The sequence below is a fragment of the Triticum aestivum genome, chromosome 4B (assembly GCF_018294505.1).
Source record: "Triticum aestivum cultivar Chinese Spring chromosome 4B, IWGSC CS RefSeq v2.1, whole genome shotgun sequence".
In the NCBI taxonomy this organism is placed as follows: domain Eukaryota; kingdom Viridiplantae; phylum Streptophyta; class Magnoliopsida; order Poales; family Poaceae; genus Triticum; species Triticum aestivum.
The window spans coordinates 172795993-172812076 of NC_057804.1; positions in this window are offsets into that span (position 1 = coordinate 172795993).

A 16084-nucleotide genomic window follows, 5' to 3' on the forward strand; every position below is an offset into this window, starting at 1 on the left:
ATCAGCTGGTGGGCTGCTATATAGGTCTCGAGTGAGAACACCCCTCCATAGCTGTTGAAGTTCCTCCACAAGAGGCTCCATGAACAAATCAAAATCCTTTCTATGACTTTTTGGACCTGGGATGAGCAAGGCCATCATGTAGTTTGATTCTTTGGTGCAGAAATTTGGAGGCATGTTGTAAGGGATAACAAGCACTGGCCACATGCTATATGTGGCACTCTGGTGGCCAAATGGGTTAAATCCATTTGAAGCTAAGCCAAGTCTAATGTTTCTCGGGTCAGCAGCATACTTTTTGTGTTTATGATTGAAGCTTTTCCACTCACTACCATGAGATGTATGGCTCATTACATTCTGATCTCTGTACTCCTGGTTCCTAGAATGCCACGGTACATCCTCTCTTGTTTCAGCATCATGAAACAACCTCTGCAATCTTGGTATAATGGGAAAATGTCTCAGAACATTATGAGGAATCCTCTTCACAGCATCGCCATCTTTCCATCTTGATGATTTGCATTTCGGGCATTCACTTAAGTTGGCATAATCCTTCTGGAACAGAACACAATTATTATTACAAACATGGATCATATCATATCCAATTCGAACTGCATGAAGGAAATTCTACATTTTACTGTAGGTGTGTGGCAGCTCAGACGCATCTGGGAAAGATTTGCGGAAAGCAGCCAACATCGCATCGAATGATTTGTTGGTCATCCACTCATATGTCTTCACCTGAAGAAAGGTGACCATAGCTGAGAATACTGATAGCTTATTTCCTGGGGTGACAGCAGCATTGCATTGTTCCAACATGCGGGTTGATACATCTCCAACGTATCTATAATTTTTGATTGTTCCATGCTATTATATTACTTGTTTTGGATGTTTATGGGCTTTACTTTACACTTTTATATCATTTTTGGGACTAACCTACTAACCGGAGGCCAAGCCCAAATTGCTGTTTTTTTGCCTATTTCAGTGTTTCGAAGGAAAGGAATATCAAACGGAGTCCAAACGGAATGAAACCTTTGGGAGCGATGTAACTCTTTTTGCGATGTGTTAGACGAGATACGATGAATTGTGGGTTTATGATCAAGTTTATCTATGAGAAATATTTGAATCTCCTCTGAATTCTTTTACGTGTGATTAAGTTATCTTTGCAAGTCTCTTCGAATTATCAGTTTGGTTTGGCCTACTAGATTGATCTTTCTTGCAACGGGAGAAGTGCTTAGCTTTGGGTTCAATCTTGTGGTGTCCTTTCCCAGTGACAGCAGGGGCAGCAAGGCACGTATTGTATTGTTGCCATCAAGGATAAAAATATGGGGTTTATATCATATTGCATGAGTTTATCCCTCTACATCATGTCATCTTTGTTAATGCGTTACTCTGTTCTTCATGAACTTAATACTCTAGATGCAGGCAGGGGTCGGTTGATGTGTGGAGTAATAGTAGTAGATGCAGAATCGTTTCGGTCTACTTGACATGGACGTGATGCCTATATACATGATCATGCATAGATAATTTCATAACTATGCGCTTTTCTATCAATTGCTCGACAGTAATTTGTTCACCCACCGTAATACTTATGCTATCTTGAGAGAAGCCACTAGTGAAACCTATGGCCCTCGGGTCTATCTTTTACCATATAAGTTTTCCATCTACTTTTATTTTCCAATCTATATCATAAAAATACCAAAAATATTTATCTTATCATATTATCTCCATCAGATCTCACTTTCGCAAGTGGTCGTGAAGGGATTGACAACCCCTTTATTGCGTTGGTTGCAAGGTTCTTGTTTGTTTGTGTAGGTGCGTGGGACTTTTGAGGAGCCTCCTACTGGATTGATACCTTGGTTCTCAAAAACTGAGGGAAATACTTACGCTACTTTGCTGCATCACCCTTTCCTCTTCAAGGAAAACCAACGCAAGCTCAAGACGTAGCAAGAAGGATTTCTGGCACCGTTGCCGGGGAGGTCTTCGCTCAAGTCAAGACATACCAAAGTACCCATCACAAACTCATCTCCCTTGTATTACATTATTTGCCATTGCCTCTCGTTTTCCTCTCCCCCACTTCACCCTTGCTGTTTTATTCGCCCTCTCTTTCCCAATCTCCTCTCTCTTTCGCTTGCCTTTTTGTGTGCTTGTGTGTTGGATTGTTTGTCACGATGGCGCAAGATAATACCAAATTGTGTGACTTTTCCAATACCAATAATAATGATTTCCTTAGCACTCCGATTGCTCCTCTTAATGCTGTTGAATCTTGTGAAATCAATGCTGCTTTGTTGAATCTTGTTATGAAAGATCAATTCTCCGGCCTTCCTAGTGAAGATGCCGCTACTCATCTAAACAACTTTGTTGATTTGTGTGATATGCAAAATAAGAAAGATACGGATAATAATATTGTTAAATTGAATTTATTTCCGTTTTCACTTAGAGATCATGCTAAAACTTGGTTTTCATCTTTGCCTAATAGTAGTATTGATTCATGGAATAAGTGCAAAGATGCTTTTATCTCTAAGTATTTTCCTCCCGCTAAGATCATCTCTCTTAGGAACGATATTATGAATTTTAGACAACTTGATCATGAGCATGTTGCCCAATCTTGGGAAATAATGAAATTAATGATTTGCAATTCCCCTACTCATGGTTTGAACTTATGGATGATCATACAAAAACATTATGCCAGATTGAATTTTGCTTCTATAAATCTTTTAGATTCGGCCACGAGAGGCACTTTTATGGAAATCACCTTAGGAGAAGCTACTAAACTCCTTGATAACATTATGGCTAATTATTCTCAATGGCATACCGAAAGATCTACTAATAAAAAGGTGCATGCTATAGAAGAAATTAATGTTTTGAGTGGAAAGATGGATGAACTTATGAAATTGTTTGCTACTAAGAGTGCTCCTATTGATCCCAATGATATGCCTTTGTCTACCTTGATTGAGAATAATAATGAATCTTTGGATGTGAATTTTGTTGGTAGGAATAATTTTGGTAACAATGCTTATAGAGGAAACTTTAATCATAGACCGTTCCCTAGTAATTCCTCTAATAATTATGCTAATTCCTACAACAACTCGTATGGAAATTTTAATAAGATGCCCTCTGATTTTGAGAATAGTGTTAAAGAATTTATGATCTCTCAAAAGAATTGTAATGCTTTGCTTGAAGAAAAATTGCTTAAAGTTGATGATTTTGCTAGGAACGTTGATAGGCTTTCTCTTGATGTTGATTCTTTGAAACTTAGATCTATTCCACCTAAGCATGATATCAATGAGTCTCTCAAAGCCATGAGAATTTCCATTGATGAGTGCAAAGAAAGAACCGCTAGGTTGCGTGCTAAGAAAGATTGCTTTGTAAAATTGTGTTCTTCTAGTTACCATGAAAATAATGATGAAAATCTAAAAGTTATTGATGTATCCCCTATTAAATCCTTATTTTGCAATATGAATCTTGATATGATGGGACTGGAGATGAGTCAACTTTAGTTAAAAGGCGTCCCAATAATTCGGAGTTTTTAGATCTTGATGCTAAAATAGGTAAAAGTGGGATTGGAGAGGTCAAGACTTTAAATAGCATTAAACCCACTATCTTGGATTTCAAGGAATTTAATTATTATAATTTTTCTTTAATAGATTGTATTTCCTTGTTGCAATCTGTGTTGAATTCTCTGCATGCTTATAGTCAAAATAAAGCCTTTACCAAACATATTGTTGATGCCTTGATGCAATCTTATGAGGAAAAACTTAATTGGGAAGTTTCTATACCTAGAAAACTTTATGATGAGTGGGAACCTACTATAAATATTAAAATTAAAGATCATGAGTGCTATGCTTTGTGTGATTTGGGTGCTAGTGTTTCCACAATTCCTAAAACTTTATGTGATATTCTAGGTTTCCATGATCTTGATGATTCCTCTTTAAATTTGCACCTTGCGGATTCCACCGTTAAGAAACCTATGGGAAGGATAAATGATGTTCTTATTGTTGCAAATAGGAATTATGTGCCCGTAGATTTTATCGTTCTTGATATACATTGCAATCTTTCATGTCCTATTATTCTTGGTAGACCTTTCCTTAGAAAGATTGGTGCAATTACTGATATGACAGAAGGGAATATTAGATTCCAATTTCCATTAAGGAAAGGCATGGAACACTTCCCTAGAAAGAAAGTTAAATTACCTTATGAATCTATCATGTGAGCCACTCATGAATTGAATGCCAAAGATGGCACTACTTAGATCTATCCTTGCTTTTATGCCTAGCTTGGGGTGTTAAACAATAGCGCTAGTTGGGAGGCAACCCAATTTTATTTTTGTTTCTTGCTTTTTTCTTATGTTTAGTAATAATTTTTTCATCTATCCTCTGTTTAGATGTGTTTTCATGTTTTAATTAGTGTTTGTGCCAAGTAGAACCTATAGGATAACCTACGGTGATAGTTAATTTGATTCTGCTGAAAAACAGAAACTTTGCGCGCACGAAAATAATTGTAGTAATTCACACAAACGTGATTTTGCGTTTATTCTTTTTTCTGTAGATCAATAGACAAATTTCCCAGGACTTCCTATTTTTGTAGGAGTTTTAGAGTTCCAGAAGTATTCTAAGGTTACAGATTTCTACAAACTGTTCTGTTTTTGACAGATTCTGTTTTTCGTGTGTTGTTTGCTTATTTTGATGCATCTATGGATAGTATCAAGGGGTATGAACCATAGAGAAGTTGGAATACAGTAGGTTTAACACCAACATAAATAAAGGATGAGTTCATTACAGTACCTTATGTGGTGTTTTTTCTTTCTTGCACTAACGGAACTTATGAGATTTCCTGTTGAGTTCTATGTTGTGAAGTTTTCAAGTTTTGGGTAAAGATTTGATGGACTATGGAATAAGGATTGGCAAGAGCCTAAGCTTGGGGATGCCCATGGAACCCCAAGATATTCAAGGATAACGAAAAGCCTAAGCTTGGGGATGCCCCCGAAGGCATCCCCTCTTTCGTCTTCGTCTATCGGTAACTTTACTTGGAGCTATATTTTTATTCGCCACATGATATGTGTTTTGCTTGGAGCATCATGTATGATATGAGTCTTTGCTTTTTAGATTTCAACAATCGTCCTTGATGTACACACCTTTTGGGAGAAACCCACATGGTTTAGAATTTATTAGAATACTCTATGTGCTTCACTTATATCTTTTGAGCTAGATAGTTTTGCTCTATGTGCTTCACTTATATTTTCTAGAGCACGGCGATGGCTTAATTTTGAAGAAATTGTTGATCTCTCATGCTTCACTTATATTATTTCTAGATTCTTTTAGAACAGCATGGTATTTGCTATGGTTCTAAATTTGGTCATAGAATGACGAGCATCCAAGTTGGGTATAATAAAAACTATCATAGAAAGTGCATTAAACACTAGGATCAATTTGATGCTTGATAATTGTTTTGAGGTATAAAGGTGGTAATGTTAGAGTCATGATAGTTGGGTAATTATGAAATTGAGAAATACTTGTGTTGAAGTAGGCAAGTCCCGTAGCATGCACAAATGGTAAAAGTTGTGTGACAAATTTGTTGCATGGGGTTTTCTTTTAATTGTCTTCCTTATGAGTGGAGGTCGGGATCATGCGATGGTTAACTCCTACCAACCCTTCCCCAAGGAGCATGCGTAGTAGTACTTTTCTTCGAAGGCAAGTAGACTTTTGCAATAAGTATATGAGTTCTTTATGACTAGTGTGAGTTCATGGACATACGCACACTCACCCTTCCACTTTGCTAGCCTCTATTATGCCGCGCAACCTTCGCGGGTATCATGCACCCATTATTTACCTTCCTCAAAACAGCCACCATACCTACCTATTATGGCATTTCCATAGCCATTCCGAGATATATTGCCATGCAACTTTCCACCGTTCCGTTTAGTATGACACGCTCCATAATTGTCATATTGCTCTTTGCATGATCATGTAGTTGACATCGTATTTGTGGCAAGGCCACCTTCATAATTTTTTCATACATGTCACTCTTGATTCATTGTATATCCCGGTACACCGCCAGAGGCATTCACATAGTCATATTTTGTTCCAAGTATTGAGTTGTAATTCTTGAGTTGTAAATCAATAAAAGTGTGATGATCTTCATTATCAGAGCGTTGTCCCAAGTGAGGAAAGGATGATGAAGACTATGATTCCCCACAAGTCGGGATGAGACTTCGGACTTTATAAAAAAAGAGGCCAAAGAGCCCACCAAATAAAAAAGAGGCCAAAGATCCCACCAAATAAAAAATGAGAGAAAAGAGAGAAGGGACAATGCTACTATCTCTTTTCCACACTTATGCTTCAAAATAGCACCACGATCTTCATGATAGAGAGTCTCCTATGTTGTCACTTTCATATACTAGAGGGAATTTTTCATTATAGAACTTGGCTTGTATATTCCAATGATGGGCTTCCTCAAAATGCCCTAGGTCTTCATGAGCAAGCAAATTGGATGCACACCCACTTAGTTTCTTTGTTGAGCTTTCATATATTTATAGCTCTAGTGCATCCGTTGCATGGCAATCCCTACTTACTCACATTGATATCTATTAATGGGCATCTCCATAGCCCGTTGATACGCCTAGTTGATGTGAGACTATCTTCTCCCTTTTTGTCTTCATAACCACCATATACCATATATAGTGCTATGTCCATGGCTTGCGCTCATGTATTGCGTAAGAGTTGAAAAAGCTGAAGCGCGTTAAAAAGTATGAACCAATTGCTTGGCTGAAATCGGTGTTGTGCATGATGGGAGTATTTTGTGTAATGAAAATGAAGCATGGCCTAACTATATGATTTCGTAGGGATGAGCTTTCTTTGGCTATGCTATTTTGATAAGACATGATTATCTGTTAGTATGATTCAAGTATTACTATTTTTATGTTTTATAAGCTTTTATCTTGAATCATTTGGATCTGAACAATCATGCCACAATAAAGAAAATTACATTGAGAATTATGCTAGGTAGCATTCCACATCAAAAATTCTGTTTTTATCATTTACCTACTCGGGGACGAGTAGGAATTAAGCTTGGGGATGCTTGATACGTCTCCAAGTATCTATAATTTTTGATTGTTCCATGCTATTATTTTACTTGTTTTGGATGTTTATGGGCTTTACTTTACACTTTTATATCATTTTTGGGACTAACCTACTAACCGGAGGCCCATCCCAAATTGCTGTTGTTTTGCCTATTCAGTGTTTCGAAGGAAAGGAATATCAAACGGAGTCCAAACAAAATGAAACCTTCGGGAGCGATCTTTTTGGAACAAACATGATCCAGAGGACTTGGAGTGGACGTCAAGCACCAGAGGAGGCGGCCACGAGGGTGCTCGGCGTGACCCCTGGGGGTGGGCCTGCCCCCCACCCTCGTGAGCCCCTCAAGCATCCACCGACCTACTTCTTCCTCCAATATATATCCACGGACCCCGAAAACATCCAGGAGCACCATGAAAAACTATTTCCACCACCGCAACCTTTTGTATCTGCGAGATCCCATCTTGGAGCCTTCGCCAGTGCTCCACCGGAGGGGGAATCAACCATGGAGGGCCTCTACATCATCTCCAAGGCCTCTCCGATGAGTTGTGAGTAGTTTAACACAGACCTTCGGGTCCATAGTTATTAGCCAGATGGTTTCTTCTCTCTCTTTGGATCTCAATACAAAGTTCTCCTCGATCTTCTTGGAGATCTATTTGATGTAACTCTTTTCGCGGTGTGTTTGTCGAGATCCGATGAATTGTGGGTTTATGATCAAGTTTATCTATGAGAAATATTTGAATCTCCTCTGAATTCTTTTATGTGTGATTAAGTTATCTTTGCAATTCTCTTCGAATTATCAGTTTGGTTTGGCCTACTAGATTGATCTTTCTTGCAATGGGAGAAATGCTTAGCTTTGGGTTCAATCTTGCGGTGTCCTTTCCCAGTGATAGCAGGGGTAGCAAGGCACGTATTGTATTGTTGCCATCGAGGATAAAAAGATGGGGTTTATATCATATTGCATGAGTTTATCCCTCTACATCATGTCATCTTTCTTAATGCGTTACTCTGTTCTTCATGAACTTAATACTCTAGATGCAGGCAGGGGTCGGTTGATGTGTGGAGTAATAGTAGTAGATGCAGAATCGTTTCGGTCTACTTGACATGGACGTGATGCCTATATACATGATCATGCCTAGATAATCTCATAACTATGCGCTTTTCTATCAATTGCTCGACAGTAATTTGTTCACCCATCGTAATACTTATGCTATCTTGAGAGAAGCCACTAGTGAAACCTATGGCCCCCGGGTCTATCTTTTATCATATAAGTTTTCCATCTACTTTTATTTGCATCTTTTATTTTCCAATCTATATCATAAAAATACCAAAAATATTTATCTTATCATATTATCTCTATCAGATCTCATTTCGCAAGTGGCCGCGAAGGGATTGACAACCCCTTTGTTGCGTTGGTTGCGAGGTTCTTGTTTGTTTGTGTAGGTGCATGGAACTTTTGAGGAGCCTCCTACTGGATTGATACCTTGGTTCTCAAAAACTGAGGGAAATACTTGCGCTACTTTGCTGCATCACCCTTTCCTCTTCAAGGAAAACCAACGCAAGCTCAAGATGCATCACGGGCCTACCTTTTTTCTTCTGCAGGTGAAAGTTCACGGAATGCACGGGTATTTCATCGCATTGTTTCAATGTTGGTCAAACTCACTGGCTCCGCCACCACCACCTCCTCCTCCTCTTCCACCTGAGCATCAGGCAGATCAAGATGGTGATCTGCTGCTTCCACGTAGTCAATAACATTGACGTTCACAGCTTCACCATGATGAACCCACCTAGTATATGTGACCGACATCCCATACAAGTGTAGATGATTTTGCACAGTTGACTGGGGTCTTGTAACTGAATTCATACAACTGCTACACGGGCAGACCACATATGATTTCGGACCACCGTACTCAGCTCTGATAAAGTTCATGAAGTTTTCAACCCCCTCGACATATGCAGCGGAGAATCTTTGAGCAGAAGTTATCCAATTCCTGTCCATCTGTTAGACACACAAATTAGTTCTTCTACTAGATATTACAGGAAAAACATATATATTTTTTTATGAAGTCCGGAAAAAAATACCTAGGTCGATGTCTAAAGCTATAGAAAGATATTTAGACGAGCAGATCTAAGTAACGAAATATATGTAAAGCCAATTCAGCAAATAGATTTGAGTGCTAAATTCTGGCAGGCTGTTTTAGTAGTCAATGAGGCCGAGCACACAGCCATCAAACTATCGAAGGCCATCGCAGCAACAAAGATCGAGTATAAAATGGTGTAGAGCTATTTCACCTAACAGATTGGCTACTAGACCATGGCAATCTACGTCACAATAAATATATGGCACGATATTTTAGCAGCTAATCGGCCTTGGCATGCCATCTCAGCTAAGCAGATTGAGTGCAGAACAGGGCAAGGAAGCTTCTTAAGCAGAGCATATTGACTGTAAACTACTTCGGCAAACAGTGAGATTAATAGTGTCTATCAGCTAACATTCAGTGCTACACCGACATGCACGGGGCCTAAGTCTAGAATGCGCGTACCGTGGGAGAAGCTGACCGCCGTGCATCTCCACATGAACGTCGCCAGCGGTGGCGGTGCTGACCGCCGTGCGCCTCCGCAAGAACGTAGCCAGCGGTGGCGGCGCGGCTAGAGGATGGCAGTCTACGAGAGTTTCTGTGGGAGCGAGAGGATCGCTGTGCGTCCCCTCAATGAACCACGACATTGACATATCGACGCAGCGGGGAGGGCGGCTTTGGCGGAGCGAATGGAGTGGAGGGGGGTTTGGGGAATATTATTGGCTAGTTGGCCGAAGGGCGGTTGAATCGGATTTGGGGGGAATTTTTGGGTGGGGGGAAGGATTTTTGTGCGGTGGGCGGGGGGAGTTTGGCGCATGGTCGGTTTCTCCAAGTGCAGTCCCACGTGTCAGTGAAGAGGCAAGCCGAAGCGCGTTCCGTTTGCGTGAGCCGTGTGCAGGACCGAACGTGTGTGAGGTGCAATGCATCCGTGACAGGAGTGCTGTGAGTGAACCGCCTTTTTTACTTTTAAACTAGGTGCTTTGCCCCCTCAAAAAAAACTTGTTGCTTCGCGCGATCCATCGATACTACCACTAGTAATCCGGTAATAGCAACTAAAATGGTGCGGCCAGGTGTTTTCCCGTGCGATATGCTGGGAGGTTGGCTTAGTTGGGTTTTTTAGGACGAGTAATGCTATACCTACGTAATCCCAATTACGTAATTAACGTAATGTGAAACGTGTGAGCTGTTGATTGTAGATTGGGGGGAGGGAGGGGCCCACCACCATGAAAATCAGGGGAGGAGAGAGAGAGAGAGAGAGGCAATTTACGTTAACCCTTTCGTAGGTTCCCATATATGTAGAAAGATGTGAAATGCGTGAATGTGTAGTGGTCGTACTATTGGAGTGCCTAAGATAAATTGTGTATGTATAGACCCTATGTGTTTATTTTACTTCGCATGTTAGCTTTGTCTCGGTTCAATAAAAAGCAGAGTTGGTGATGATGGTGTGCCTGTCATCCTGCAATATGGGCCGTCCGATCTATATCTAATGGATAGGAAGGAAACTATGACAATTTACCCGCACTCCTCTCCACATTTGCAGATAAGGCTTTCCCTCGTTCATACTTTTCTCCCACAAGATCTTGATCTTCCGTGCAACGCATGGGCATCTTGCTAGTACTCCTACAATATATTATATTATTGTGAAACTTCATATACACCGGCCAAGATTAATGCAAACATGGCATATTTTCATTACATTTCAAAATTTTATAGGACAGAAAAATAAAAGAAACCCGACCCTAAACCTATTCTACGGCGGCGACCGACGTCCTCCATCTGCGATCTCTATGTAGGGGGGTGGGGTTCAAGACCCATGAAGTGAAGGTGCGGTCTCCGGCGAGGAAGAGAAGAACACAGGATACGGACCGGCCAGTTGGCACACCATGCCCTACCGCCTCCCATGCCCTACTCATCCTCGAAGGAGTCCCCGACCTCGGCAGTGCCGGACGTTGGACGGCGGAAAGTAGGACGCGTGGCTGACGGTGCTCCCGTCGTTGTCCGCATCATGGTCACCGCATGTGCGGTCGTGTCCGCGTCCGGCTACGCCGCTATTGCATCGCGAGAGGCGACTTGAGCGAGGGCGGCGACCTCGAGCTTCATCCCCTAAGAAACGCTCTCCCGTAGAGCGTTCGCGCTTGCGGTCATGGCGGATGTGGTGCCAGGTAGGAGGACGATGCGCTATGGTGTGGAGGTTAGCTGGGCGTTGCCGCTTTAAGTAGCGCATTCCGATGAGGCCAAGAATCCGGGTGCATCATTAAGTCACCGGAGTTGGTTCCTCGGGCACCGAGCCTCTTAACGATGGCATACGAACGGACGACATGAATGCGGGCAGGTAGCGCACGTTGGGAACGCACCGCGCGACGGCACGAGGGACGAGGGTTTTTGGTGTGCCACGGTAGTCAGCTGCGGTCGTGGCAATGTTGGAGATGCCCTTTGCTCACATGCGATCCCCGCATGTCATTGAAAAAGCAAGACAACCCGGCATGGTCTCAGGTCCTAAGGATGCAGTTGGCCGTGCTACACCACTCCGCGGACGCGTCATAGCACCCCGTGCATCCCCGACGAGCCGGGTGTTGGGGTGTGTTTGGATTGTGGCCAAAGTGCACCTTACCAAAATTTTGGGCATGACCCAAAGATTGGTATTTTTTGGATGGTTGCCATTTTTTTGGCATGCCAATGAACTCTAGCCAACTCTAGTTCATTTTTCTTGCCAATGTCGGCCAAATCATGGGCAACCAAAACCTCAACCAAAATTTTGGCTACCCAATGCTTTGATGGGGCAACCTTGGGCACAAACCAAACATACTGTTGGTCGTGCCACAACACTAACGCCACCCTCGGCACACTGAAACCGACCGTGTCTAGCAACGATGAGCGTGTCACTCACCGCGGTCGCCGTGTCCAGAGGCAGTGCTAGAGTTGCGCCACGTTGTTGGCCCCCACGACCCACATGAACGGTTGTCGGTGGCGAGGAGGTCGTGGGCCAGCTCCTCCATTGGACTAGTCTGCACTACATCGTCCAGACGGGTGTGCCCCACATGTCGGTTTCCCTATTTTCCCGGCCATTATCGAGCGCCAGTTCTCTGCATTGCGCATTAGGCTTTTCACTATGTAGGCCAAGCGAGACAACTTATTGTTTATTTGAGCCTTTCAAGTATAATCATGTGGCATTTTCTTATTTCTCATTCCTCTCCAACCCTCTTCTCCATCGATCATGTCGCCCTCCGGTCGAGTCCATCCTCCCACATGCCTCATTTGAACATTCCGCCGAGTATCATTCGCATGTACCCACCCTAGTCCTCTTTCAATTGATCTTCGGACCCTGAGATGAAATCGAGAGAGAACGAGTGGGGGCACATGATACCTAAGGCGGATTCAAAATTTTGAACCGGTGATCATAGCATCCGCAAATCATATATAAAGGGTAGTCAATGTTCGTTTCGTTTTTGAACGTACAATATACTCCCTCCTATCCTTTCTAGTTTACATATAAGTTTTATGTGTAGTCAAAGTATCTCTACTTTGATCAAAAAAGTATCAACATTCAACAACGCCAATCAATATTATTAGATTTGTATATGTACTCCTAGATTTGTACTCGAGATGGTTTCCAATTTGTTTTCAACCACGTGAATGTGCTTGTTCTCGTGCATGCTCTTCCTACTAGGATTTCGCCACGTATAGCCAGTCCAATAGTAAAAAAATTTAAGCTCCCTGTCCAATAGTACTAGTGGAGTACTGAAAACATCTGTACTAGAGTATGCAGTGCTCATAGTAGTACTCCGTCCTTCCATTTATATAGGGCCTATGTGGAGGAGAGAGATGTGAAAAAGTAAGGGGAGTGAGCTCTCATGCAAGAGCCTAGCTATATACGCGTTCCTAGTTAAATACAATAAATATGAAGAAAGAGATAGAGAGGAGATGGAAAAAAGTACTAATACAATAGCCAACCTTATAATTTTTTTGCGGGAAATAGCCAACCTTATAGCCCACACTACTATATGAGTGCATATAATAGATGATGGCTATAGATGACATGGCAGTCCCTCATAGACATCGACTGGCTATATTATTAACCATGCTCTAATGCGTTTTTCAAAACTGCATTTGACTACAAGATTAATAGTACATGAGATGTATTGAAAATTATATCATTGGAAACTCCTTTCACATATGAATTTGACCGTATGCTTTCTGTAAGTTGCATGTCATATATTATTACTCTAACATTTTGTCAAAGTTGGCCTCAAAAAACGCATTAGGCCCTGTATAGTAAATGGAAGGAGGGAGTAGTAGTGGAAGTGGATCCTCTGACGTAGGTATACCTGCCTTGCCCTCCCTTTTGGTCACTTACTGGCGGACCCCATGCTTGCTAGGCCCCGCATGTCAGTTACTCAATGGGTTCGGCCACATCAGTCCCTCTGTTTTTATTTATTCCGCATAAAACGGAGGGAGTGGTAATATAAATGATGCGGACGGGGGAGGGGGAGGGACGTCGGTTTGCTCTCAACTGTGGTCCCACAAGCGAGCAAAAATGCAAGATGAAGCGTGTTCCATTTGGTGAGCGATGTGGAGGGTCCAGCGTGCTGGGCTGCAACGCGAACACGACAAGAGCGATGTACAGTCAAAACCGATTGACCAGTCGTCACCGGAACCACTATTCACAACAGAACCTTCGCTGCTTGGCCTATGCCAGCCACTGCCCTAAAACAACACCTAATCTCCAGCCCATTCCCCCACCTTTCGATCCCCTAGCCCGCATCAAGCGTCCCCTAGTTTGCCGGAAACCCATGGTGCGCCGCAATATCACTTACTAGAAGATGCTGACGCTGGAGCGCCGCGCAGAAATTGCGGCGACATTCGGCACCACAGACCTCCGTTCCCAAGCTTGCTTTGCGGCGGGCCAATCCCCGAGTTCTCTGGAGCCAAGCTACAAGGAGGAGGAAGCCGATCCAATGTTCATGGTGGAGGTCGCGGCGTAGAAGGCCCCCGATGGGTATGAGATGATGGACGTCGACTTTGTGCCAGTGTCCGAGTCCCCCATGGTGCAGGCGGACCAGCGGTTCAACATGGCGATACTAAAGGATGATCGGGAGGCAGAGGCTCAACTTGAGGCAGAGCGTGTGGATGCCGCTGCCATCGAGGCCCTCCTGCAGACGGAAACGGATGACATGGATGTGAACTAGGCGGCGGAGGCTCAACTTGAGGCGGAGCATGCGGATGTCGCTGCCATCGAGGCCCTCCTGTAGGTGGAACCGGATGTCGTGGATGTGAACCGAGTGGCAGAGGATCAAATTGAGGCGAAGCGCGCGGATGCCGCTGCCATCGAGGCCCTCCTGCAGGCGGAACTGGGCGTCCTAGACTTGAACCTGGCGGCAGAGGCTCAACTCGACGCAGAGCCTGCGGATGCCGCTCTCATCGACGCCCTCCTGCAGGCGGAACGAGACGTCCTGGACTTGAACTGGGCGGCGGAGGGTCGACTCGACACGGAGCGCACGGATGCCGCTGCCATCGAGGCCCTCCTGCAGGCAGAACCGCATGTACTCGACTTGAACCGGGTTGTGCTCTCATTCGTGCAGAGCGCCCGCACGCTCCGCGTGAACAAGTAGCTGGAGGCCGAGGACAACCACGGTGTGGAGACACACGTCGGTAGCTACAGCTTGTTCGCGCCGGCAGCCAAAGACGATGAGGCTGTCTCGTTCCACGAGCAGTGATAGTTTTTCTTTTTATGGATCTTTTGCTGTGTAAAAAATATATTGTTACGCAAGTCACCTGACTTGGGTCAATTTACCATTTTAGACGGTTCACTGAATATCCTACGTCTCCTAACCCTTCTTCCTCACCTCTTCTTCTTCCCCAACAGACCACCGCACGGGCCGTATGGATACTCCCCAACATGCGGTTGGATAAACATACTCTACGAACGAAAATTATGTGCCAGCGGTAGGATGGCTGAGTTTGGTTTGTTCACATGCGATAGCACGTGTCAGTGAGGGTGTGTTCCCTTGGTTGGGTTTGCGGCATGCAGGAGCGACTTTGTGAGGGTGCGGTGCGACCGCGGCGTGCAGGAGCGACCGTGTGAGGGTGCGGTGCGACCGCGACAGCCATGCACAAGTGTACCTCCTTTTCATTTTGAAAATTTTAGGCAAGATTGGCAAAAATGTGTGGCGAAGTATGGCAATGCAAGGCCTAAACCCAAACAGGATAAGTACGTACGCACTAGGAGTACTAGCGTTAAAAAAGAAGGGCAGGGTTTTCCTTCGCGGGATTTAATCGATACAAATCCTCGTTTCACGTGTCAATTAATGCGTATTTTTTTCTCCAAAGACCAAAGAGATAACCATCTCACTCCTCATCGCTTGATTAATGCAGTGCCATGCAAACCAACCTTCTCACTTCCGCATGCATGCAGGGGATATTAATGTCCTTGGTTGCTAGTATGAGGCAAACCCCATCAATTTTGCCTCGATTAGTGTTAGTGGCCTTTTGAAAATTGTAATTTTGATATACTGGCCTTGTGTACAAAAAAATGGAGGTAGTAACTATATTTGACTTCCTTCCCCATTGCAGTGACGTTGATGATATCTCGAACGTTGTGGTTTGGCAAAGTGCGTTCGGCGGAGAACACCATTGAGGGAGACCACGGTAAGTCGTTCGCAAGTACCGCCTGCAAACCGACACAACCACCTTATTTGCATCCAGGAAGTCCGTTGAACCAAAGGACGCATAAATGTACTAGTACTACTAGTACACAATAGCGTCGTTCGTCCAGCTTAGTGCCGTGAGATGGTTTCTCGAAGAAGACAATGGAGAAGCGGAGTCAGCAAAGAGTGAAATGATGGTTGCTTCGTCCGTGCTTTTGTGATTTGATGCCTCACTGCTTTGTGATTTGAAATAGAAGGGACAGGGGACTAGACTCTATGCTCTATATTGTACTACATGCGT